The sequence below is a fragment of the Serinus canaria genome, chromosome 1A, assembly GCF_022539315.1.
Source record: "Serinus canaria isolate serCan28SL12 chromosome 1A, serCan2020, whole genome shotgun sequence".
NCBI lineage: Eukaryota > Metazoa > Chordata > Aves > Passeriformes > Fringillidae > Serinus > Serinus canaria.
The window spans coordinates 67,032,755-67,060,590 of NC_066314.1; the positions used below are offsets into that span (position 1 = coordinate 67,032,755).

Here is a 27,836-nt window from a genome sequence, read left to right on the forward strand (position 1 = left end):
CCATTAGTCATGGAGAGGATCTTTTATCCTCCCAAATAATTACCTGCCTCACACCATTTTCCTCTTTCCTTTTCTATCATGGAGACTAAAGTGGAGCCTTGCAAAGAGTCAGTGTTATGATCCCTAGATTTGTCATTTCAGATACTGGAAGTTTTACTTTCCTATAACTTTCTACATGGCTTGTACTTTTAGAATGTGTTTAAACCTTTGTCATCTGGACAAAAATTGCTCTTTGGATTCTCATATTGCAGAACATAAACATATTTTATTTTCTTCCTTCCTCTAATGTTCACACTTACATTTAATGTTTTATTCTATTTCCCCCAAGTGGGATGAGGTTTTTTCAAGGTCTCTCTTCTGAAAATGAGAAAAATAAGATTTGTCTTTAATTTTCTTCATTAACTATAATCACAAAACTGTGAGTGAAGCTTACTGTTGGTGTTAGTTCTTTAAATCTTTGTTTAGGACAAATATCAGTACCTTATTGACCTAGGAAAACTTGTAAAAATTAATTAGGTATGTGAAATGAAATCTTTTATCATGATGATAAATTCTGGGGCAAAGAGAACTCTCTTACTATATCTTTGTCATCCATTTCTCCAAGTACTGCACACATTCTTTCACAAGTGAAGGTAGATAAGAGAGCCACATAAGGAATATCTTTAGATGGCTCTGACCCAGTTAGCTCTCCCCAGCCAGGAACCAGAATACCTTTGTCTTATTTTTTGCTGGCCTGTGTTTTTCTGAGTAAATTTTTCACCTGCTGGTCTCTAATTTTATATTATTGTTCCTATTACTGCAATCCTAAGAGATTTATCCAGTGCATATTAGTGTTCTCTCCTATTGAACTTTTAACCCCTGCTGAATTTCCATTGATGGAAAGAGCCCCTACTTCCCTGGGTTTCATTTGCCTGACAGCTGCCCCATTTGCTTAACTCCAGGATAGAAAGAAATTGTCCTTACTGCTGTTTGTGCCCTGACAAGTGAATGTTCCTAGTTCTTTGATTATATGCCCTTTTCCCACTCTCCCCAACTTTACTGTTGCACACACATTTCACTGAGCTGTGGCTTGCACAGAGGCAATGAAGCAGAGAGATACTGGGTAGCACTTCCAGCTGGCTGAAGCCAGAGAGGATATTGCAGTGAGGGTGTGGGATATTGTGGGAAGGACACAGGGAGCAAACAAGAAAAGCAGATCAATAGGACAACCTCAAAGCAGAAAGACCTCGGTTTTGCTTCTGTGCTACCTCACAGGGTACTTGTGTTCCTGTACCATCATCTGGTCAGGATTTGGGGAAGGGGGGTAACTGATACTTTCCAAAGTGCTCCTAACTCTGATCAAGCAGCTGCTGGGTCTCCTCTACCTAAAGGCTGATCTGGAACCTTCCAATGCCAGACATGGCCAAACTGTCTCAGAGGAGTCATGGAGGAGAAGGTCACACACTGGCTTTGGGTCAGACAAATGGGAGTTAAACATCTTGGCTCATGAAATGTCCTAGATTTATTTGAACAGTGCTGAGAAAATTCCCTCTGCTAACAAGATTGGCTGCACTCACCCAGCCACCTTGGGACAGCAAAAGGAGAACAGAGTGCCAGTGTGTTCTGCCAGTGCAGCTGGTGGGGTCTGCTAGCCCTTGGGAGTCCTGCCTTGGAGCTTTCCCAGGATTAAATTGCTGGCACTCCTTGCATCAGCAATGAGCCAGAAGAAAGTCCAGGTTGTCTCTGTTTGTGCTGCTTTGTTTAGATCACCTGAGCTCCCTCCCTCCAGGCTCTACCTTTTTAGTCTAAAGTTAGAGACTTTGCATATTGCATTTTGGTGTCCTTGCCTCCAGTTACTTTGTCCTTCCTCCTGCTGATGAAGTTGAAGTTTGAAGAGGAGCATGCCACTCTCTGTGTAGGTCACTTCATGTCATCAGGACCTCTGATGATAGGATGGGGTATTAGAAATAATCTGTCTGCCTTTCAGCTGCCTATTAAGAAATGTTGGTGCAAGTGTGCATGTTTGGGATTTTAGAGAGAACAGATAAGTACTTGTACCAGGCTGCCTTAGGGAGGGATCTCATGAGCTGTGAAAGTCCCAGAGGGCTCCAGGTCCCCCAACACACAGCTTTTTACCAGTGAGGGCCACCAAAGCACCTCCTGAAGCTGGTGAGACAGTTAATGTGGATGCCTTCTTGATGAATGAGTGTCCAGAACAGTCCATCTTGGAGAGGCTAAAGGCAAACCAAATAACTGAGCCATTTTTAATCTCTTTCAGTCCAGGAGCAGCAGTTTCCAAATCATAGTGGCCAGTTGTATGACTTCCTCCAATTCCAGAATCTTAAGGCCCCAAATTAAATTATCTTACTATAAATTTATGACAGCAGCATCCTTTATGGTCTGTGAGGTGCATGTACCTGAGACTGATTACGAAGTTGAAATGCTCCTGCTGCCCACCTCAGGGAATGTCACTTGTCTACTCCAGACCCAGATTCCTGTAGACTTTGAAGTACAGGCTTCAGAAGGAAAAGGTCAATGCACTTATCTGCAAGTTACTGTTTTTCATGTGTACATGAAAAAATTTTTTTATTAACACAATTTGTATGTATAACAGTCTTCATCTGCAGCTTCATGTATTTTCCACTTAGAATAACCCAAAATAACTTCTAAACATGCCTTAATAAAGAGAAATATTTTCTAGGGTAGCCATTATTACTCCAGACTGCTCAACAAGCCTTGACCCTGAGGACTCTTGTTCTCTTGGGAATGGGAGGGAGAAGGGAAGTGCACTGGGCAGAATCCCAGTCCTCAGGGCATTGCTTAATGCACATCCATCCTTGTGTTCACTCCAGTTATAAGCAAACAGCGAGGTCTGAGTGGGCTTTGCACCATTTGGGTCTAAATGTATTTCCTGGCTGCTTCTAAATGCTGGGTCTGAAGGAGTGCAGGAAATCAGGGATAATGGGGGGACCAGAAGGCTGAGGAGTGGTGCACTGCAGTTCAGTTGTGAGCCCAGTGATTAAGCCTCGTGTGCTGGCTCCAGGCTGCTCTTTCCAGCCTGTCCTGATTGCAGCCCCGTGGCTGGAGGGTGCTCAGCTTCCTCCAGCTGCAGCAGCAAAACCACTTGTGTTTGTTTTGGTCTTGCTTATCCTGCTGCTGATTTCATCCTCACACCAGCTGATAAACCTGGAGCAAAGATGCAATCTGCAGGCTGGCTGCTTGCACAGCACAGAGATCTTCCCTGGGAGTGTGTAATTGTGTAATTTGAAGCAAGGTGACTTTATCTGAACCTAGTTCACTTTTCAATCTCATTTCTGTTTTGCATACTCTGGGGTTGAATTTGTACTCCCTTTCCCGCCTTGGTTTAAAATTCTTCTGATCCTATTTTAGTAGAGTTTTTTTCCTAAGCCCTGAATAAATAAGGGTTGATTTCTTAGTGCAGAAAAATGCAACACTTTTGCAACATACTCCCAAAAGACTCAAAAGAGAACACCTTGGGTTTGGAAGCTGATTTGGAGAAAGGAGATAGAGTAAAAACTAGTAGTATTTAACAAATAAGATGGCCACTGAAGTGTTAGGAAACATTCTGACGGTGAACTTGCCTGGCTTGAAGAAGCTTGGAAATCAAGTAGTGGAAGCTCCATCTGTATAATGTGAGCACAATAAAAGCATTGCAGGGAAGAATATGCTGTAGAGCTCAGCCCTGTTCTTTAACTGCCACTGTTACAATTATTCTGATTTTGCTGTCTGGGCTATTGGTAGCTTTGCTTCTGCCATAATAAGTTTGTGTCTTTGCGTGGTATTAACCATCAAATGAGAAAAAGGGGGGTCCTTCAAGGCCAGGGGTGAAAAAATGAGTAAATCTCTTCTTTGTTTCTCTGATCATCTCTGAAGGCATTTTGCCTCCCCTTGCTCTGCCTCGTTCTCCCCTACTCTGTCAACAATAGGAACAGAAATTTAAGTTTTATATATAGCATTTGTGGGGCCTCTGTGCTAGGCAGCACATTCTGTTGTGGTTTTAGGGCTGGAAAACAATTGTAAATGGGGTATTGTGGCATTTTTTCCTATCCTTGGCAGTTATTATCTGCAAAAAATCAAGTGAACTCTGCAGATCTTGGGTCATAATGATTGTAATACCTGGGCTGAAACATGAGGGACACTGTGCCTAAATTGATTAGACATACTGAGACATTTTCCTAATGAAGGTGGGGCTTTGTAAATTTATGTAATGAGACATAAGAATCTTCTTGGCTCTTGATCATATGCATATGTTGCTGAGAGTTTACAACATTTTTTCTGGCACAGAAGTGATCTTTATAAAACATACAGGTAGCATTGCTGGCTTAAAATGCAGCAGGCCTTCATCAGGGGCTCTGTGCAAGACAAGTGTCATTATTTGATTCCAAGATTCTGAAATTTTGGAGGATTTTGCCCCAGCTGTGAACAAAGCTCCAGCTGCAAACTTGCAGCAGTTGTCTGTGGATCTGCAGTCTGGCCAGCCCTGGAGTGAACATACCTCCAAATTGTTGGATATAAATGTGTGTTTCACATACTTGTCACAGTTCTGTAGGTCTTTGTGATCTGCAACCTCAAGAAAAGTACTGGCCTTTAATATTAATTAGTCAGTTCAGATGGTTCATAATACTGAGGGAAGAACAATTAGTGATTATTAAAAATTAAGTTAGGAAAATTATATAAACTAGATTATTAAAGTGTTGAGGCAATAAAATGTTCATATAGGTAAGATATTCATTAACAATGAAATGCTGGACTGGGCTCTGCTTTCAATTTGTAATTCCACTCTAGTTTTTAAGGAAATCATACTTGTGGGAAAATGGTGTGAGGGCATGGAGGCTTAAGGCTCACACATCTAATTTCACTGCACACATGTCATTATTAAACTGTGAAGTTGTGAATTGCAGTGATATGAATACCTGAGAGCAACTTTCTTCTCACATGACACCAGGACACTTGAAATTCCCCAGAATACTCTGACAATGGCCTCAAGGTTAAGGCAGGATGAAGCTGATGGCAGGTTATATTTAGCCCAGGTCCTTGACTCCCGGACTCTGTCCCCTGCTGGTGCAGCCAGACCCATCTCCAATGACCTTCAGTTCACATTGTAAGATGGATTTAAATTTTGGGACCTTTGTAAATAGAAATTGGGTGTGGATAGATTCTGCAGTGCTGCAATGGATGTTGCTTGCACTCTAAGTCTAACCTGCATGTCTTGCTAAATCCCATGATTTTACCTTGAGTTTAATAGTAGTTGATTATTTTGTGACAGCCCAGCCCTCTGCAGTTACGTTTCTTTCAGCTTCAGTTTTAAAAACATTAACATTCTAGCCTGCATAGTTTTTGCAGTTTGAAAACGTGTAGTAAAGCCTCAGAAATTATAAATCAAAGAAAAACATCTATAAACACAGTTCTGCTGTTCTTATTAGGACCTTTTAAGGTAAATTCAGGATTTGTGTATTTAAGTGCTGTTATAGTATGTCCTGGTTTGAAACAGATTTAGAGTTCTTAGGAAAAAAAATCATTTGAAAAGAGCAACCAGCAGTATACAAGAAAGTGCAAAATGGAGTGTGGAAGATCTGATTTATGGTTTACCCTAAAATTTGCTTGAAAAGGAACAGAATAGGGGACACATTACGAGGCAGGTTGGTTTGTTTATCCTTGTTATCCATTAATCATGCTGGGTGCAGTGCTGCTGAAAACGATAGGAGCTGTGCTGGGTGTTTTTTTTTTAAATAAAGTCAGCCTTTGGGAGGGAACTGAAGTGTAGATTTCCTACAGGCGTCTCTCCTTTCTAGACACTGTCACATAAAGTAGACTGGCAGGAATGTGTTGTTTCTCTCAGCCTGAGACAGTGCACTGCACGTTTTACTCCTTGTTTTACATTACCAAAGACTAAAATATCTTCTCAGCTGCCCCTGAAACTGCTAAATGGAGGTCTTAAAACCACACTCAGTTCAGCTGGAATGGCTGAGTATTGTATGTTCAAAGGCCAAAGTCTTCACTCTGTATTGTTTCTGCATTATCCATCTCATTCCATGCTGTCCCCCACTGGATGAGTGCCACAGGTGGGACCTGATCTTGGAAATTATTACCAATATTCAAGGTACACCATAACCAGGCTTGCAGAAGTTTCTTTAGCCCTGCTTCACAGCCTGTGCATTCTAGAACTTTCCTGGGATTGTATAAATCTGATTGCTCACCATTCATGGCAGAGCAGAGCTGCAGCAGATGTGCTCCTGCCTGCCTCTCTTGGGATCCTGCTGGAAAAGAGAGAGTCTTGGTGTGTCTGCCTGCACTGCTCCTGCTCATTCCTTCCACCCAGGCCTGCTGGTGCTTGCTGGCAGCCTGTCTTGTTTGTTGGTCTCAGGAGAATCAGGCAGAGAGCAGCTCTGGGGTGCATGAGAGGAATGGTGGACTCTCAAACAACTGCTGCCAACAGATACAAGTACCATGGGTGACCCACTGAGATGCTTCCTTTTGCCCACGTTCTTCCTTTTGCCCACTGAGATGCTTCTTTTTTCCTCCCCTTAATGGGGAGAGGAGGGAATTGGAAGCTGTTTGTGCTGGCTTTGATGGCAGACGGTGAATTGGGTATTGTGCAAGGTGTGCAAAATGCATCAGGTCTTTCTATCCATAACTGGTCTCCTTTCTTGACTGCTCTTTCTGCATCCTAATAAGTAAATCTAGATTGGTTATACTAATAATAATCTACCAGAATCCCAAAGCCTACAGTCATGGAAATTTACTTCTCCTTTCAGTGTACCAAGATATAAGCAAATAATTAGGTTTTTAATATTTGGTAGCTCCACACAGAAAAATAATATTCGTAAATTTCCTAACACCAAAATCAAATGGAACCCACTTAATTACCAACAAGTAAACAATGATTCTCCCTCCTTAAAATATCCAAACACGTTCATAATTAGCTAATTAAACTACCACATAAATGATTATTCAATATAAAAGAGCGACGGAGAGGCGGGTAGAGGAGGAAAAGCAGTGAAATCATTGCCCGCAGACACATTTCTTTCTCCAAGGCAGCCAGTGAGTCGTTACAGGAGAGATGATGAGTAGAAAATAATAGGAACAGCAGCAATAATTAACGAGCTGGCAATAATTAACTTGCCAATATCTGCAGCTTGAAGCCAGCCAGTGTGCTTGTTTTGCCCAGAGAAGACCACATGTGAGAAGATACTCACCTGTTCCTGAGCACTTTGCCATTTTCTGCAGGAGACAGAGGAATTGCCCTAATTCAGTGCTGCTGAAAGGCTCATGTAAACCATCACTGTGCTTGCTCAGACTTTGCTTGTGGTAGCCCAGCATAGAAGAAATAGATTTCCCCTCTCTTCTTCTTATTGTAACTTGAGAAATCTGAGAGATTACGAAAGATCTGAATGTTAGAGAGGCCAATTAGAGAACTGGAATTTGATGTCTCTTCTGCAAATTGGTAATAATTGAATTAAAAAAAAAAAGCAAAGGTCCTCTCTCCTTGGTGCTTGGGCATCAATGCTGAGTTTTTAATGACTCTGCTGCTAACATCCATGCAAACCAGAAAACTCCTGCTGGCATATAATTTCATGTAGACAAATAAGTTCATTCGGGTGATGTTAGCATACCCAAACAAAAGTGTTTTGTTAGGAGCCCCATTGGCTTTTTAAAAAGTTATAGAATCATGGAATGGTTTGGTTGTAGGGACCTTAAAGATTATCTAGTTTAAACCCTCCCACCATGGACAGGAAAACCTTCTACTAGACTGGGCTGTTCAGAGCCCCATCCAGCCTGCACTTGAACACTTCTGAGGATGGGGCATTCACAGTTTCTCCAGGAAACCTTTATCTCACCACCCACACTGTAAAGAATTTCTTCAAATAACTAATCTAAACCTGCCCTCTTTCAGTTTAAAGCCATGACCCCTTGTCCTGTCACTACATGCTCTTGTAAAAAGACCATCCAGTGCTGTTGAAGATCCATGTTGTGTAGGTTGAATTTGTATTTCCGAAAGCATGGCAAAGATAATTGGCATTACTTAATTTCTGCATCTTTTCGGTGTTTCCACTGCCCTTGTCACTTTTGTTCCTGAACCTTGACTTTCAGCTTCAGGGCAGTAGAGTTCCTCTTTCCCTGCAGGGATCAGGCTGAGAGGATTTCACTGTCTTCCCTCAATAATCTTCCCCACACAGCAAATATCCTACAGAGATATTCTGGTTGTTTAATATTTGGTTTATTTTTTGCCTTAAGTTTTTTGGGGTGGTTTTTTGTTTGTTGAATAACAGTTAAAAAGCAACAAGACTAAAAAGGTTATTTGTTAATCAGGGAAAGAAAAAACATTGGAAATACTGTTCAACAGGATGAAAAATGAAGTTGCCTACTGGATTATGGAGAAAAATGTCCTTTAGTAATTGTATGAGTCAGATTAATTCTTTTCCAATGTTGTAAATCAGTAGGCTTTAATCTCTTTTACTTTAGCAGATTGGTGAACAACACAGATCTGTTGGTTTTCTTACCTCCTTTACACCTAAACAATTTTTATAAGGCTCTTTTGTGATTTGGTTTTGGAGATGCTGTTTTTATGATCACTCGTGATATAATAAAGTGGTAACATTTCTGAACAAGCATTGCAGAGCTGAGGTATGAGTTTTGTGCCCTTCAGATTCTGTTTTCAGAGATCTGTGTGCAGTGCTGGGGCCTTGATAACTTAAATTGGGCAATAAATTAAAGTGATATCTTAATCACTCTGTTTTAGCTTTTCTGCCATGTCACTGAGATGTTTGTGCTGTTGGAAGGGGAATTTTTGTTCAGAGGCTGCTTAACAAGAAAACTGCTGAGGGGCTAAAGGTAAAAAAAAAAGAAAAACAGAAATGAAGCCTAGGGAGAGGGACTAGACAAGAGGGAATTGATCAGTCTTGCCCAGAATACCCAGCAAGAAGCAGCTTCTGGGCAGGTGAACAACTGAACTGAAAACCAAGTGGACCAATTTTGGACAGCTCCTGGCAATTAGATGTGAAGAGGAATTGAAAAGAATAAGCTGCTTATCTGCCCCAAAGGCAATTAATTGTAAAATTCTGTGTAAAATGTACAAAGTCCCTGGCATAGCTGGAAAAGACAGCTCTCTATCTTCTTCCATGAAACACAGAGACAGCTGCTGAATTAGCTCAGGGAACATTGGTAGATGCTTTGATACAGACAGGGAGACCAGAGTTTGTATGGATGGCTTTTAAAAGATTGGCTCTAATTCACTGCTGTGCCCTTTGCAGGACCTACAAAAGCATGGAGAATGTGGCTGGAATTTTGGGGTTTTCTGGGCATTTCTAGGGAGTCATTTTGACCACAGTACATGTTAGAAGTTTAGCAGCTCTTGCCTCCAAAGATCTGGACCAACAGTTGGAATTTTTATTCAGAGGCTACTTAACAAGAAAACTTCTGAGCAGCTAAGGGTAAAAAAAGAGGAAAAAAGAGAAATGAAGCCTAGGGAGAAGGACTAGACATGAGAGATCCCTGCAGAATTGATCAGTCTTGCCCAGAGCACCCAGCAAGCAGCAGCTTCTGGTGCTGTCTTGTTTGGACTTCTCATGCCTCATTGTCAGCTTCTGCTGACTCCCAAGGAACACATTTCTCTTGTAAGCTTCTATTAAAAAAAACTGGCCTAGGGATTAAAAACGTCATTACTATAGGGTGCTTGCAGTGTTTTATCAGGAGCTTAGGAACTCTGTCAGAGTGTGACAGAAGTAAAAAAAAAAATGTATCTAAATAGGGGTGATAAAGTGGGATGAAAATGGGAGAAGTCACAGGTAGGAGGACAAGAGACAAAAGCCATCAAGTGCAAGGAAGAAAAACAAAGGAGAGTCGAAGTAACAAGCAATTAATTTGTAAAACAGTTTCCAAGTTAAGCTCTATTTCTGTGACTGTGCTTGCTGCAGTGCTCCATGTTGTCTTGTATGCACAATGAGGAACCCTGGAGACAGCAAACCATCTCTCTAAAACAGGCATCTGTCCTGTGTGCCTTGCAGAATGCCATTGTCCTCTCTCCTGCAAAGCTGCCCTGGCTTGGTCCCTGTGGCGAGCTGCCTTCAGGCCTTTCAAAACCACATTCAGCTGTCAAATGCCTCCAGGAGAAGCTGGCCAAATAGAAATTTTTTAAATTTTGCATATTCCTTACCTTTCTTAAGTATTCTGAGTTCAAATATCCTTGCTTATATTGAGCCCATCTTATTTCTGTTCTTTCCTCCATCTTGTTTATGTAGCTCTGTTATTCCTGACTAAGCTTCACAGTCCAGTAATCTTTTTTAGTTATTGTTTTTACCCATAAAAAAAAATAAAATACTCTTTAGAGAGGAATCCTTGGGCTAAATTGTTTTCTCCACCATCCTTGGCCCACCACTGAACACAGTTCTGTGATCTTCAGCTTCACCTAGAGACAGCTTGGCTTTTTTCTGTGTGCTCTTTTGAAAGCTGATATACTATATCAGATAGATAAATGCTGTAATGAGGGAGGGAGAGGAGAAAAAAATTATTTTTTTGGATATAGGATGTCTTTTTCCTTAAGTGATTAGAGGCAGATGTCAACCCTTCAAAATAGGCAGCAAAAGTCATTATTGAGAGCACAGATGGCTTTCCTCATATCTGAAGGAGTTTTAGGGGCATTTGGGAGTTAGGTACTTATGAGGAAAATTCGAGGTATTGAAAGGTTGGCTGCTTTTAGGATAAAACCAGACATTCAACAAGAAAAAGAAGGTACCTTGACCTTAGATTGATATAATTGAGAGAAGACCTACAAGTGGCCCGAAAAAAAAAAAAAAGGAATGTGAATTCTTTAATTCTTTCTTTCCATGCCCTGGAAGTCTGTTTCTCATTGTGCTTTGGTTTATCTTTTCTTTCTTCCTCTTTATTTGCCTGTATCATTTTTGTTTATCATTCTCTGTCCATTCTAGTTTTAGCATCCCAAGTTAACATGGCACAATGTAAATATCATGCACAACTCTCTTACCTAGTAAACAAGTGTACATGTTAGATATTAGAACATGATTAAGCAACTCTGAACACATCCTGTGTCCTAGATCCTGTATGACTCATATGTCATGGCAGTTAATCAGCTATAATTGAGTAAAGCAGGAAAAAAGGATAAAACTAAAAAAGAGGGGGCTTGGTTGATTTTTCTTCTTTTTTAAATAGTACAGGAATTCTTTTCTATTAATAAAAGAAAGGAGTTTTTTTTTTTGTTTTTTTTTTGTGTTGCCTCCATTTAAAGATCTGTGAATGCTCTGTGTGTTCCTTGCAGGCAGATTGGGAGTATACAGAGGGATTAAGCAACTCTCCACAGGAATGCAGGCATGCTGAGCAGAGATACAGATTTTAAATGAGGCAAAGCCACTGAAGAGCTCAGGGTACAAAGTAAAAAAGCCTCACCAGTCAAATAAAAAGTGCAGAACATGGGAATTTTTCTAATCGAGGTAGACCTTATTTATCTAGCAGAAATTAGTCAAAACAAAGAGTGACACTTCTAATTCTTGAGGGGGGGAACTGTTGGAATGTTAATATTACATCATATTAAATTGTTCAGAACGGAAAGTTTCCTAAGGAAACTTGGGATTTTGGGTTACAGAGCAATACAGATGAGGCAGTGCATTTTCAGGTCTTGCTCAGAGGTGGGAAAAATCAGAGGCTAGATATAAGAGTGAAATGTATACATTAAAATATATTGATGCCCACAGGCTTGCATATATGGCAGCACTTCTCTTTTTCCTCCTAAATGGCTTGAATTTCAAAGAGTGAAAATCAGAAATTAATTGTACCTATTATTCTTGTGTTCTTTTTTACCTAAACACCAGCATATTCTTAAACAGTTAAGAATAACTGCTGAAGCTGCAGTATTTCAGAAATACTGCCTGATAAAATGCAGACCCATAAAAATTACTTTAGAGGGCTGTAAAACTCCTCTTAGGAGGGTGCAGAGTAGGAGTCCTGGTGAGGGGAAGGGTATTGTGGGCACAGCTGGGGCTGGAATAACTCCACATCCCTCCTTCTAGGGCTCCAGCAGCCCATATCCCTCATTTTGGGGCTCCACCAGTCTTTCTGGTTATCAGAGCCCTGATCTCCCTCCTTGGGAAGGGTTTCCGTGCTCACACTGCAATGCTCTGGAGCTGCACCACCTTGCCCAAAGTGGACCAGCAGGGATTTCTTAAGGAGTGTGGTGAGTTTGCAGGAGGCAAGAATGCTTACTGTCAATAAAAGTCAATATTCCCTCTTTTTACTTATGATCTGTTCAGAATTTGATCTGGAATCTCCATATTCATCAGTCTACCCACAGCATGAATTCTCTTGATGGCCTTAAAGGAGGAGTGGTGTTGCAGTGAGCTGTTCTGTGCCTGTTTTACAAGAGACATCTAGAGATGTACCCTTTGTTGTGCACTCCCTAGGTGCACCATCTTTTTAGATAATTGGTTTTTATTCTATGTTTAAAGAGCAGAGGCCTTCTGCATTACTCTATTGCAGTCTTGGAGAGTTCATCCTGTCAGGTGCTGTTTTACTCAAACTGAATCACAAGTTTTGGTTCTGCAGAGGAAAGAAAGAATAGCAACAGGTAGGAGGAGCAGCAGGTTGGTGCACAGGGTGTAACTCAACTTTATTGAGACCCTGTCAACTGGTCCAAGTTAGGGTTAACAGAGAACAGGAGAATTGTGTTGTGCAGATAAGTATTACAGCTCCCTCTCTGATGAGTGCAGCCTGTCCCTGCTGTGCAAGGCAGCCTCTGCACCCCAGTCTGCAATCACCTCTGGGTTTGACAGCTGAAACTGAGCTTTCAGCAAGTGAAAGATCCAAATTTCCTGCTGAGAGAGAATTTTGGTGCTTCTGGTCCCCATTGGTACTGCAGTTGCATTTGTGAGGTCCTGGTGGCATTTTGATGTTACAGTGCAAATGTCACCAAATAATAGGTGTGTTCCTAGGGCACTGTGTGTTAGTTTGCAAAAGTGAGTCAAAAAAACATCCTTTGGGATAAAGAAGTTTCTTTGGCACCTCCCAAACATCACCTGCTATGTACACCATATCTGGGGAGTGGAATAGCAAACCCCCCAGGGTTCCACCATCCCTCTCTTGATTTTCTCATGAGGTGGTAATCAGGTAGGTCCAATTTCCAAACTTGTCTCTCAGTTTTGAACAGCTTTTGGTTTGGACATGGAGATCCAGATGTCTGTGCTTTCAGCTGAACCTCTGGAAATCCCTGTATCCAAAAAGAAAAGTGAGGTGCAAAACAACTGCAGAGATAAAAGGTTAGAGAGATGGCAGAAGCATGAGGCAGGAGGTGGAATCTAAGCAACAAAAGAGGGGCAGAGGCAGCAACATCTCAGTTTTCATCCACCAGGAATTAAACAGATTTCTAAACATTTAGACAGGGTCTTTTCATGCTTGTCAGAGGTTTGTCTTCTGTAAATTGCTATTAGCTTGTTAGCTGGTTAAATCAGTCAAGTCACTGTGCCAAGCTCCTATCCCTAGAGGCATCATCACTCCAATTAGTCAACAAACCACTTGGTGTCTCTGGAAATAAAAAGGAGTAAAATCAGGCTGTCATTATCCTAGAATGGTTACTTATGAATTGGAAGACCTTAAACCTTCAAATACCTTCATCCTATGTATTTCTCAGTTTTCCTAATTTTGAAATAGAGACAGTTTCTCTTTTGCCCATGGGGTATGATTTATATTTTAATTCATTCATTACTGTCTGTGGAGTCTTATTGCAACCTTTGGATGAGAGAGACTGTATTTATTCAAGCTGGTAGTATTCCTGCTTTGAAGACTTCTCTGATCTATGGAAATCAGTAGGTTCAGTGGTCTAAGACAAATTCTGGCTCTTTCTCTGCTGCTTGTAACAAGGAAACTCCAGCATTGCTCCAGAGACATAAGGAGGTCAGCAATCCACTAATCCCCACATTTGTCTAAGTCTGGGATTAATTACAGATATGCTCAGCAAATCTCATAGATTTCTGCTGCAGAGGCTCTGTGAATCTAAGGCAGAAGAGATCAGAAGAAGACTAAATATTCACAAGGTCATGTTCCTGAATGCCCTTCAGAACCAGATCCATTGAGGAAGAGAAACTCCTGTTATAAACATCACCAGCCTAGATGAGAATCAGTCAGAATCATGGTGCTTGAGAGTCCTTCCAGGGAGGGGAAAATCCCTCCTCTTAACTTGGGCTCTGCAGCATAATCTTTGAAAGCCCCAAAAATGCTACAGAAGAACAGAAAATCTTACTCCATCCCAGCACAATTGCAGTGACATTTCCAAACTGATCAGCCCTGGGGAGAAGCCTGAATTCTGTTTCCCCCAAGAGAGATATAGAGCTCATTTTTCAAATGATGACACATGGAAGCATTCCTTGAAATCCCAAATGACTAATAGATTTCTTGCCTCGATCTGCCTTAGCTGCATTGGTGTCAGAAACATTTTGAAAGGTTTTTCACTCATGAATAGAGAAGGACTGTCCCCTGGAGTCTTTCTGTCCAAGCCCAACAGACAGGTGCCTCCCTGATGAGACAAATCTGGCTGGACCTTGAGACCATGGACATCTATTAGAGCCTCAGGAATACAAAAGTTAGGGCTAGAAGATACCCCGGTAGGGCATTTAGTTATCCTATCCCACAGGAGAATTTACCTCTAGGGATTTTAAGTCTAACTTCCCAGCCAGTGTGCGCTGTCACAGCCCTCTCACCAATACTGGCATCCCATGGAAAGGTTTCCTTGATGTCCATCCTGAACCTTCACATGCCAGAGTAAAACCATTACTTCCTTTGGTGTCCAAAGTGCAAGTGGGCAAATTAATTATTCACCACCTCTCTGCAGCAGTCTAGAGCCTTGTCTTGATTCACCTTCTCTGTGTTGAAAGGTCTCACCATACCTTTTTCTCTCAGGTGTTTTTTGTACACTTCAGGAGATCCCTGTTGATCTCTCTTGGATCATCCCCAGTCCATCCATGCATCCTTTCATTCACAGAATTTCAGCCAAGCTTTCACCCCTGCTGTGTGGAGCAGAAGGAATTTTTCTTGCATCTTGTGGCTCGTACATTTGTTTACACATCCTAGTGTGGTGTTTGCTTTTTTTGTTTTGCAATAGCATGACATTGAGTCACATTCAGTATGTGATTGACTATATAACCCCTGCAGCCTTCTCTGAAGATCTAAAGCACTTACATGATGAGACAAACTTATCCTTTCAGGCTGGCAATCTCATCCTTTCAGGCAGCTCCAGAAGACTTGTGGGATAATTCAGCCCTATTAGTTTCATATCTGGCAAGCTGTACCAGAGATTTCACTGTCAGTTCCATTTCTGTGCAACAGCCCTGCTAACTATAATATAGTGCAGTGAATCTAACAGCACTGGTTCTTGGTAATTGAACTTTTCATGAAGGGAATGATTGCAGAAGGGAAGCTAATTAAAATTAAAGAATTTTCCTTAATTATTTTATTTTATGGCATTTGCCATAGGCCGGTGGTTTCATAGTCCTCATTGCTTATGGGTTTTTTTTTAATCTCCTTGTGAAAACAAATTGGGTTTGAAATAAAGCAGGGTGAGACAGCGTAGGAGATTGAAACAGAGGACAGGCAAGTGACAGAGTTGTTTGGAATATAAGTTGTGGTAAGTTGCTTGTGGAGTCATGCTCAGGGGCTTAAGACAAGTCCTTGTTGCATGCTATCCTGTGGATGTTTTTCTACATCTTCTTGAATCCTGATGGATTCCATAAGGAAGAAATTTTTAGGAGAGAAGAAAGTATTTCGGAAAATTTCAGTTTAGACCAACTGACTAAAATGAGAAGACTTCAGCAGAACACAAAAGTGTTTGTGAAAATTGAATCATCGACTCCTTTTCCTTTCATAAAATATTCTATGAATGAATTTTAAGTTGCTGTGTTTGTTCTTGCAGTCTGTCAAAGGATAAAGATAAACTGTGGACTGAGCAATGCTTATTACCTGCAAAACTGGTTCCCCTTCCGTGTGTTACTAACAGTACCAAAGACAGAACAGAATGAAGAGGCAATATCAACATTATTCTTTCCATGTCTATGTTTGTTCTTTTAACACCCTTTTCACTGTTTCATAAATAATAGCAGCTTATTCCATTTAATTATAGTTTTTAATTAGTTCCCCCATTGAACTCAAACATTAGCAAAGCACTGCCTTACCACAATTTGTAGACAAATAAAAGAAAATGCTAAAATCCTCCCAAGTCTGTGCAATTTGATTTTGTGTTGGTGTAGAATATTTTTGCTGTTACTAGGCCAAAGTTTACTGTCCTCAGTTCTTGGTTGTACAGACCTTCTAGAAGTTGATGGAAATGACATCCATTTTAATTTAAAATCTTAATTTAAAATCTTTTTCAAAATCAGGCCTTTGTTTCATGAGAAATGTCGTCATGTTTGTCAAATTTATGTTTTTAGGGGTTTTTTTCCTGTTCTGGGAGCTGGGTCTTGGCCAGGAGCAAGGCAAGTTATGTATTTAGTGTGTTGCAGGTCAGTCAGAACAACTGGTCAGGATGAAAAACTTGGAAGAGGTCCATTACAGCAGCCTATAACATTAATAGCATTAAAAATAATTTTCAGACAGATCAATATGAATCCTGTTTGCTCTGAGCCTGAGGGTGATTGAAGAGAAAGGGAGCCTTGGGAACAGAGGGAGTGAAAACACAGAGTGTAACATCTTATTTTCATCAAGTGAACATGAAATCTTTGAAATTCAAGTCCATTTGCAGGATGCTTGCCAGCCCTGAGCAGAGCTCTGACGTAGAGGAAATCTGGCTGAGTTCTCCAAGCTGTTTTCACCAGGATTGTTCCCCCTGAGTGATGGGTGCCATAAGAATTTGACTTAAATGATAAAAGGGAATTCTGTTTGTGGGTGGGATTTAGATCTCCTTTTTTATTTCTTTTTCAGACAGGCCAGCTGAAATCTCATTTTCCATTTAGACAGAGATCCCACAGCCTGCAATGCTTGCAGGAGACAGAGCTGCCCCTGCAGCCAGGGAACATAGGACAAATGCACCTTTTTGCAAACCAGCCAGAAGCTAATCAAGCTGAGTTTAATTAAAGGACATTACAGGATATTAATAAGATTCTTGACCTCTCATTGTCCAGATTCTAATATTTTTCTTATTTTTTTATTTTAAGTTTATCTGCATGAGAATAAATATTGTCTTAAGGGTTTATCATGGTAAAAGAAAATACAGGTACATGGGATGCCTCTCTTCTGGCATGATAATTAGTGCTCACCACATTTATTTACCGAGTTTTCAATTGCAAAAAAGGGCATCGGTGCAATCTTCATTCCTTATTAGTGTCTGAATTTAATTAGAAATCCTTCTTCCCTATTTTTAATTAATTAAATACATGAGCCTGTATTAACCCGTTTCATAGCTGTTTCTCTTTTTTCCCCGATTTTTGTTCCTGCTGGTTTGCCAGTCAGGCTGGTGGAAATCTAGGTATTGTCTGAAAAATTCCAGTATTTCAAAACTTGGTTTTGTTGAATATTAGAAGGAAAAGTTGGAAGTATTCTAACTTTTCCCCTTGTCTGTAAAGGGACATTCTCAGAGAGTTTCAGCGAGTGCAGAAATAGCAGAGCCTCATGTTTAGACATTTTTATTGAACAAAAATGTTTCAACATTCCCAGATCTGTGTGTTTGGCTTGTTTGAAGCAAATCCAAATATTTTTTTATGACATAACCTCGTGTTACTCTGCAGCCACCCCAGCAGTGCCATGAGCTCTGTGGGACTGGTGGAGTGTCCTGGGGGTACCCCAGCCTGGCTGGGTAGGAGCTGCTGGCACCCAGTAAGAGTTTTAATTTCTCTTTATGCCTACAATACACACACCTAGGAGGATGAGGCACACACTTGTCTTACAAGAAATGAAAATTCCTGCCCTGGTTTGACTGGAGCAAGAGTCTGAATTCCATTTTCCAGCTTCTTGTCTCTAGGTCTATTTCACCATCAGTAGCAGCTGCAGTGAGGGTCAGCAGAGTGGCTCTTGGGAGTCAACCAAGGGACTGAAGAACTGGCAAATTTCTTTGGCTTTTTTTTTTTTTTTTTTTTGGTTTGCCTAAATTAGCAAAACCTGTTAAAAACTGAGGGACTTCTTTCACTTCTCCTTGCCCAGAAAGTCTTGCTGCTCTGCAGAGCTGCAGCCCTGTGAGCTTTATATGTTTAAAATGAAATCAATTTCTATTCTCTGGGTACTGCACAGGTCACAGTCATGTTTTTAATTACCAATTAGCCTTCCATTAAGGAAATAAAATGAGTTTTATGTGCTGGTTGTCAGAGGTCCTTATATCTGCCTCATTTCATGCGTCCTGTCTGCTCAAGCAGCAAGAAACTGAAGAGAAACTTACTGAGGGTAGTAAACAAAACAGGAAAACCTTTGTTCCAGGAAAGGAAGGATGGAGCCTGAGATGAAGAGGCTGCAAGGACTTTTCATTTTTTTTCATCCCCTTCAGTTGTGTTTTTCCTGTCTGTCTTGAGCACTGTGAACAGAATGTTAAATATGCCCTGAAGTTACTCAGGGAAAGAAAAGTCACACACACGTGCACTCTCTCTCTTTGTCTGTCCCTTTCTCTCTTCCTTTCATGCATGCACATTGTGTGTTTGTATGAAAGTCTACAGAGAAACCCCAACCCTAGAAGACTGAGCTGTGGGACCAATTTATTTCCTGAGAAATTTCAAGAGAGAGAGGTTATAAATAGCCATAAATTTGATTTATTTATAAAGCAATCCCTGTCAGGCATCACTGCACAAACAATTATAAAAGAATTGTAGTAGATTAAAAACATAAATTAGAGCATCCCAAAATGTGCAAGAATGATGGGAGTAAAATGCATTTGACAGAGATGTTTCAAAAGTGGGATTTGTTGAGGTCTTCTGCGTGGGCAGTCAGAGAAAAGTCTAAAAACAGAGGTCCAGGGCCAGATTTCTGCAGGGGCTCACTTGCAGCTTTTTGGCTCTTAACTCAGTGGTTGAGAGTGATCCACAGAGAGTCTAAACATTGCTGGGTGTGTCCATGGCTCATTGAGGAGCCTGTGCTTGCTGAGATCTCTTCCCAGGAGAGCTGCCCTTCCTTTGGTTGCTGCTCCTTTCTGGAAATGTTCTCTGTGTCAAGAGCTGCTGGGGAGAGGCAACACCAGCCCTTCTGTCAGTTCAGCACCTGGGGGTTCAGCAAGTTTGAGTTCTCCTTGCAAGGCAGCCCAGGGACAGTTTATAATGTTTTAGGTTACCTGAGAAGTTGTAAAGAAAAAGAAATGGGCAATTCAGCATACAGACAAAATTAGTAGCAAAATTCTTCCTGCTTAAGACTCTACTTTAGCCTGACTTAGCATGCACTAGAATTATTAAAAACTTTGTAGGATCAGAGAATTTTTAAAAAGTAAAATAAAAACAAAAAAATAATCAACAAACCATAAAAACACCCCACAAAAACAAAACAAAACAACCCCATCAAAACAAAACAAAACCAACAACAAAAACCACCAAAACCAACAAACCATAAAAACCACAAAACAAACAAACAAAAAAAAAACCAAAAAAAAACCCAAAAAATCCAACTTTCTGAGAGAAATGATTCTTCATTAAGTTATGGGTATGGATTATAACTCTTCCACACCTCTTATCCATGGAGGGATTGTAAAAATCCTTGGCACATAGAAAGTCTCCTTACAGGTATATTTTCAAAGGAACTCACTATTCCCATCTCGAGCTCTGTTGGGAATTCAATCCTTCATTTTGGAGCCCAATTTTTGGTCATCTTTTTGGAAAGTTGACTGAATACAACCATGAATTTTTCCCACTGTGCCTATTGATGTGGCAAGTCTAAGTTTATAGGGCAGACAAATCATAGTTGCCATAAAGTTGATTGCAAGCAGTTAAATCATTAGCTCCCTAAATCATGCAAATTATTAGAAATTAATAAATCTCATGGGGGCAAGGTTACTTCTTTTTAGCAGTCAGATGGTTGGGTTTCACCTTTGTTAATCTTTGTGCCTACCACTGAGAATTTTAGGGACTCATTGAAAAAGAAGATACTGAAAGCACAGATTGTGTAATGATGGTCAGATTAAAGTGATATTGTGATAGGAACTCCAGACCTGCCCCTTTAGGACTGGGCTCATGAGTGGTGCAAAATGCTAAAATCATTGATGATGCACTCTGAAGACCTTTTAGAAACTGCCCTAATGAATCATTATTTAATTAGATAGTTCTCTAGAATCTCTCCTTAAGTAGAGATAAATACACATACACACACAGAGTTCTGTCTGGCAACAAAACACTCAATGTTAACACTAGCCTGTTTTTTTTAAGATTAATAATGATTTTTAAAATTAATTAAGTAGAACACTGAAATAATTTGTGGCTGCTGGACTTGTGTATTTCTCTGTGTACGTGATTGAGTGCAGACACCTGAGCATGGTGGGTAGCCCATTTCTCACTTATCTGAGTCATTTTTGGAGCTGGATGAGACACTCATGCTTTGTGATGATCTATTAGATACAGCTGCTCTACTGGGGCTGCTCTGATTTAAATGGATGTTTCTGGTACCCTGGTCTTGACTAGTGGTTGGTAGATGGAAAAATGATGGGGGTGTTTGTAATGGCTGTGTTAACCTTGGGAGAAGACACTGGGCTGCCTCATTGCCCCAAAAATGCATAAAGGAAACCAGTAAAAGCTTCTTCTAGGGGTGAATTTAATTCCTAGGCATGGCAACAACACCTTGCCACCTTTAATTTCTATGCAGAGATCCTAAATGAGGCTCTCTCAGTCATAAACTTTATGCTGCCTTCCCTGATTTGGCTTCCTCCTAGAAGGGTAATCTCTTATTGGTCTGAGCAAAATATAAAGTGACAGTTCATTTCAGTTTAATCAGACTAGTGGATCAAAACAAAAAAAATTAGGATACAACCTTCTTTACCTCTTCAGAGCTGTTCTGTTTGGAATATTTGTTCATGGCCTGTTTGTATGGCTTCAGTTCTTGGTCATACCAAAGAAAATCTGAATCCATAAGGAACGTATTCTCTGGATTTGACTCATATATAAACAGGATTCTATTGTTCTATTTTAGTAAAAAAAAAAATTAATCTTGAGCAACAATGCCCAAGAGATTTCTGCTATTGCTAGACAAAGACAGTAAAGAAATGTCTTATAAGTGTTAGACATTGTCTAATTGGCACCAGAGTTCAAGTTTTAAGTTTAAATGGATGTATAATCCTTTATTTCTATCCAGAAGGTGCTTTCTTGATCATCTCTGTTATGAAGAATTAGGAATCCCACTGGGAAGTATCGATGTACAATGGAAAGGAAATATCAAGTTTGTTAGATTATTGTGAGGACTAGAGGCACATATAGAGTAATAAAGCATGCATTTAGAGTCTCAGAAAAAATATAGGTTGAACAGGGGTTTTTGTAGGTTGTCTAGTTCAAATTCTATCTCCAAGCAGGATTGTCTTCAAAATTAATCAAGCTGTTCAGAACCTTCTCTAGTATAAAGGTTCCAAAACAATATTCCTATTGTATTGCCATCCAAATGTTATTGGCATGTCACCTCTTTCTGAAATTTAGGACTCCCAATAATTACATTTTTATTACTTGGGGCTTATTTTCCCACTCTCTGTTAGTGAAAAATGTAGGTGAAAGGATGATAAATCAGAACAGCAGTGGCATTCATCATCTGTGTTCTGGTTTGAGCAAGCATGAGCACATGGCTGACTGGAAGGGAAAGTGTGTTTGCACAAGGTAAGATTGGTTTGCACCTTTAAGATTGGTTCTGAGAGTGAAGAGGAGGAAAAGAAGTGGGCAAGAGTCCACAAAAGGACTTTCTGAATTTGCCACCTCTTCAGAACAGCGAGAGGTTTTATTGTTTAATATTCTTTTTTTATGCCTGTGCATACTTTGCTTGTTTAATAAACAGGTTTTTCCACTTTTCTCCAAGGAAATCTTTTCCCAAACAAATTGGGGGAGGGGCTGCTTGAATCTGCTTTCTAGATGGATCCTTTTGGAAGTTTCCTCCTGAACCAGGACAACCCCCTTCTACCCTGGCTCTGTGTTACAATTGGACTCTGATACACAGCATAGTTCCACTAAACCAGTAAATAAATTCAACCTGATCCTTGCCAATGTGCTCTAAGAAAAACTGGGGCCTTATAGACTAAATTGTGCAAAAGAGTTCTGCATGAAATATTCATTGATTTGCCAAGGAACCCCTGAATATGGGACATGTGTATGAGGCCTGTAATAATTTAGAACTATTTATGTTCTCTCTTCTATTCACTTCAGGGGAAGTTCTTTAAATACATCGTGGGCACGTTGTGAATAATCATAAAGCACTGAAGGCTGACTTGCACTATATTCCTGTTTTATAATTGCTTCTTTCACATTAGTGAGAATCCTATCTTTCTTTTATTCTTGTGTTGGACACCTGGACACCTTTAAGGCAGATGTGAGTGAATCCCCCACTTACCAGGAGTTAATTAAAAGTTGGTATTTCTGCAGTGCTTGGTATGAATTTAGCTCTGCTCATTTGAAAGCCTGACACTGTCCTTGGCTGGAGTGGAGAGAAGACAGAGCTGATCATATTTGGAAATCCAACCTTTCAGAAGCCCTCCTGACTTCTATTTAACAAATTGGTGGGTTAATCTTTAGTTCAGTAGTAGTGACCCACTTTCTTCTTTGGGCTTGTTTTGTCAGGTAAAATCAGATAGTGTTCTTCTGCTCTGATTTTGGGGATAGTCCTTTTGGGGAATGTGTAGAAGGGATGCTGTGTTTTAGGACCAGAAAGAGCAGCAAATGGAGTTATACTCAGCATGTTACGTTCAGTATGACATCTTATCATCCCTTTCTCTCTATTAAATGGATATGACCACTTGTTTCTGCAGGGACAGTAGTTTTTTGGAAAAAATAAAATCCAAACATGTTCTGTCTTTTAAGTTTTATTCTCTCATGTGCTTGAATATTTCCATGCATACTTAGCTAAAAATGTCTTCTGAGTAACTGAATATACTCAGAAGTAACTCACTGTCAACAAACCTGTCTTAACAATTTCTTTATTGAATTGATCCTCTCAGTGCGCACATGTGGCTCTTCCTCACCAAAGGTCACAGTTATTCATGCAAGTGGTAGTCTCCTGTTTAGCATATTGACACACTGAGGATACCCATATCCCAGATGTGATGGTAACCTGTAACCCAAGAATCATCAAACCTTTTTGCATGGAGTCTCTGGGCCATCTTTCCCAGCACTGCAGCTCAGTCTCCTTACTGACCACCAGAAAAGATTGTTTTCCCTACTAGGGGAAGGTCTGAGTGCTTCCATTCTGATTCATATCTCTCTTTCAGAGCCTATTTTCATAAGCATTGCCAAAACATCCTATATGACAGAGGCCCTTAAAATACTGCTGTTTTCCTTGGATATCTGGTATTTGCATTACTGAAGAGATGTATTCTCTTAAGTTTAAGGAAGCTTTAGGGAATAATAATGCAGGCTCAGATGTAGCTGAGGTCAAACAGGCAGCCCCATAAAGGTTCTAACTGCACAGTGCTTGTGTCTCATTACTTCAAACATATAAACTGTAATTTTTGAAACATGGCTTGTAGCAAGATGGTCAGAGTGCAAGGAGAGACAGAGAGCAAAGTCTGAGAAAACATTTAGTGACTGAAATGTAAGCTCTTAGATTGGTGTGTATGAAATGCAAGAACCTGATTGTGATTTAATCTTTCTTGCAATGAAAATGTTATAACCGAGCAGTGCTGCTGGATGGATGGATGGAGTTTAGAAAGCTGGGATCAAGATACAGTGAATCATTCTGATGACCATTTCTCAGAAATAGCACTGGTCTACTCACTTTCTGACAGGAGAAAAGCCTTATGACACCCTAGAGTCATTTCCTTGGATTTCCTGTTTTCAGGCTCCTTTTATGAACCCAAGATGACATTAGCTACAGTTTAAAAATTATAAACAAAACCAAACTTATGACTTCTTCGGAAGACACATGGGATTAGAGGGGTTTCATACATAATACAGTGATCCTCTTTGGGTAATATATCTTACAGCCTTGAGAGCAAGTTAATATTTGTTTCTTTGTTATGAGTAAGATGATGTACAGGTTGCTTCTTGGCAGTGTTAGTGCTGGCTGATCTATCAGCTAGGATAGCTGATGCTCATGTCCTAGTTCTACAAAAAACCCCCAAAACAAAGTCAAGCAGGGGTACAGCCAGCCCCAGAACATATGTTCTCCAGGGACTGATCCACCTTGTAAAACTTTTATCCTTCCTCTTCTTCCAGTCATATTTTGTTGGCATTTTTTCTTAGATTTTCAAAACATTTATGTCCCTATTGTCCGAGGAGGAAGCTCCTGGTTCGTAATTCAGCAGCCTGCAGTGTGCTTCTTGTGCCTCAGCCACATGACCATAGTTCTCATTTCTAAGAGGCAAATAAAGAAATACTATTCCTTCTTTGTTGCAGCTCCAAAGTTCCTTCTCTTTTGATGATGTGGTTTGGATTAGTGTTTCAAGGAGCAATGCTGTTGCTATCTCTTTTCAGTCCACAAAGGTAGTGCTTGGCTCCCTCCCTCCCTGTCAGCAGGGAACTCTCTCAGAAATACCAATATTTTTCTACCTTGGCTTCCTCTAAAATTGTACCAAATTAGCTTCTTAGAGAAGTTGGGATGATGGATACTTTGCAGTGCTGTGTCTCTTGGGAGATTGAAACACTGGGCTGTGGTCTACCTCATCTGTGAGAGCAAAGCTTCCAATGAGCAATCAAAGGTGCAGATGCCTATTTAGAAGAGACAAATTCATTGTTCTGTGGTTGCTGAGGGTGAGAGACAGTCCTGTCACTTCTAACCTGAGGCAGGGAGTGGCTGAGTCACATCTCTGCCCTCTCTGGGCAAGGTGGCATCAGAATTGGGGCTGCAGTCCACATTCTGGGGAACTCAGTTGTGTTATGACATTACTGAGTTGTGCTCTGTTCATAAAGGCTCTTTAGTTTTATGGTATAGGAAGAAAAGGAGACACAAATTATTTAGTAGGCTTTTCAAATTCTTCTTGAGTCTGAGCAGGAGTGGCTTTCTGAAATGGTCCTGGAGCGGCTGCACTGTTTAATCTCAGCAGTATTTTTCCTTCAGTTTCACACCCTGAAATCATTAATTTAAGTGCAGAGGATCATAAAATCTATCCTCAGCTCAACATTCTGTATCTTATGTTAATTTCAGAACCTTTTATAGAATTTTATTTTTTATGGATCTTTCCACCTTTGCTGAAGAACTGTTAGGAATTTATTCAAACAGCTTGTAGTAGTTGCATATATGTATATATCAATGTATAGGTGTATATGCATGCATTTGTGTGCAGTACTTTGGCATATTATTAGCCCCACAACATGGTTCAACAAGCAGCATTTATTACAATAACAAAAAATGTCTGTATTCCCATAGGCATCTTTAGAGACAGAAAAGGTATGAGGCTCCTAAATCCAGCCAAATGGAACATGTTAGTTGTTGATATATTGTCTGCTCTGTACAGCACTAAATATTTTTTAAATAGTAATTTTAAAAAAAAGTTATTCCAGAATTTTCCCAAGTCTCTTCTTTCATGGACTCTTTTTGCTGGCACTAGCACAGGTATTTCAGTGAAATTCATGGAGTGGAAAGGCTGTGCAGCACAAAGCCAGACAGAGCTGGCAGCAGCGTTTGTCCCTGGGGGCCAGTGACAATGTCTGCTGTTAAATTGCTGGGCATGGGTTCAGCCTTAGGCCTTCCACCTCACCTGTTCTGCCCACCTGCTTCTAAAGGGCCCTGGAGCTGCTGAATGAGTGGGTGGGCTCCTCCACATCCCTTGTGCCATCTCAGCTGTGGCTACTAAAAGAGGTTTTAGGGCCTGCAACACTTTGTTGTGATCCTGGGTGTGTTTATGGAGGGAGATGAACTGAGTGTGCAGGGCAGCCTCAAAGGCAGGATGAGGAGTAGTTTGGCCCTTTTTGTCAGAGGGGGAAAAGAGCTCGCCCACAACTGTGCAAAGGCCCTGGTTGAAACAGGGAGTGAGAAAGACTAATTATTGGTTTGGGTTGCCATAAGAGAAATCTTTGTTTCCCTCCTCAAAAGTGTTCCTTTGGCACTAGTGAGGCCTTGTCCATCTCAGGCACAGCACTCCCTACTTCCATCCTCAGTTCAGGGCAGGTTTTTCCCCCTCGCAGCCCATTTTCATCTTTCTTCAGTCTCTACACAGGCTTTACCTTGTCCTTGCAGTCATGGGGCATTGCTCCATGAGGCAGAGCTCCCATGAGCTGTCTGTGGGGTTGGGCCTTGGGCCATTTTGGCAGAGCCATGGGGCAGCACAAAGGGGCAGGGCAGTTGGGAAGACCACATGGACTTCCCATCACGAGGTCATTTTGCATTTCTTTTTGTTTTTGTTTGAGAGATTCCACAAAGCTGGTCCTGCTTTACAAATGTGTGCCTGGACATGGATCATTTGGGTCTGCTTGGCTGTATCAGCACTTGTTCAGCTCTCAGCTGTAGTGGAAGGAGAAGGGCCACTATGTCAGTCCCTTCATGGAGACATCATGGAGCTCTTTCCTGTGCTCAGGCCCCTGGTTGCCAGCACTTACTATTTGTAGAGCTGGGAACACAGCATACAATACTGTTGTTTCCTTTTCTGAGTTCAAGGGAAGGGAAATCCTTGGTGTGCTGCTGTGTCTCCATCTGGGACAAGGACAGACAAATCCTCTGCTGTGGGTGTGTTCAAAAGCTTTACTACTGGATCAGATAACTGCAGAATGACACTTTTTCTTTTTTTTAGGCATTCCTTGTACTAAGCACTGGGGGATACTGCAGTCATTGGGAAAGCATTGTCTGAGGCAAACCAGCAATATTTTAAAGCACAAACATGTGCCTGCTACTGTCAGATGGAGTTCCTCAGTCTTTTAAAATATCACGTTAATGTAAGCATGCAGATGAACAGGCAACTGCTTTTTTTTTTTTTTTTTTTTTGATCTGCAGGCTGCTTGTGAGCTGTTAATTATCCAGAGCTGAATTGAAGATATTCGAATGGGCAGCTGTCAAATGATGGAACTAATTTTTTTTGTAATTCTGCTCATTCTATATTGCTGTATAATATGAAAATGTCATACATGTATTCAGCTAGACAGAGGAACAGGGCAGTTGCAATTTGGAGCAGAAAAGAAAAATAGTGACCTGTGACTGTTGTGCTGAATATCCTTTAAGATATGTCAGGAATGCCTAGGATGTTTTAATTTGTATTTGTCTCAGATTTTATTTCTTCAGTGTGAACTTCTAATGACTTTGTAGTTTAACCTTGTAGGGACTTGGTCTCCTTTTGCTGTCATCTAGTTTTCCTGTACTTATCTCCCACTCAACTTGCCACGCAGCACTTGTGTAGTGATTACCTAATGCTGCAGTTTTCCTCCTACTTAGGTGGAGATCCCTACCATTTCTGCAATACTGCTATCCTTATTCCACACTGGGGCTAAAAGCCCTGAGGATGCGAGATGGGGAGCCTGTGTACTGACTCCAAAAGCCTGCTTTCTTGGCCTAAATCGGGCTCTACTGTAACTGGAAGTGCCTTTGTTTGGATATGCTTAATTGCAGCCTGCATTTTGCAGGGATATGTACAATTCTAACAGAATGACTAAAAGCCTCTAGTGTTAGTCAGCCTGATCTGTGAATCACTTATCACCAATATTCAGCCTGCTTATTCCCCAGCAGCAGAAAAGGGAATCCCAAAGAAGGCTCAGTTTGACACACACATGAGTCTCAGGTGGGCTCATTTGATTTTCCCCATCTCTCTCCACAGTATTGCATGCAGCAACGTTTCC

General features: G+C 40.7%; 1 protein-coding gene across 3 annotated transcripts in view; it reads left to right on the forward strand.

Annotated features, from left to right (window-relative positions):
- The window catches only part of CACNA1C (calcium voltage-gated channel subunit alpha1 C), a 458,270-nt gene that overhangs the window by 234,584 nt on the left and 195,850 nt on the right, over positions 1-27,836 (forward strand). The gene's annotated exons all lie outside the window — the stretch shown is intronic.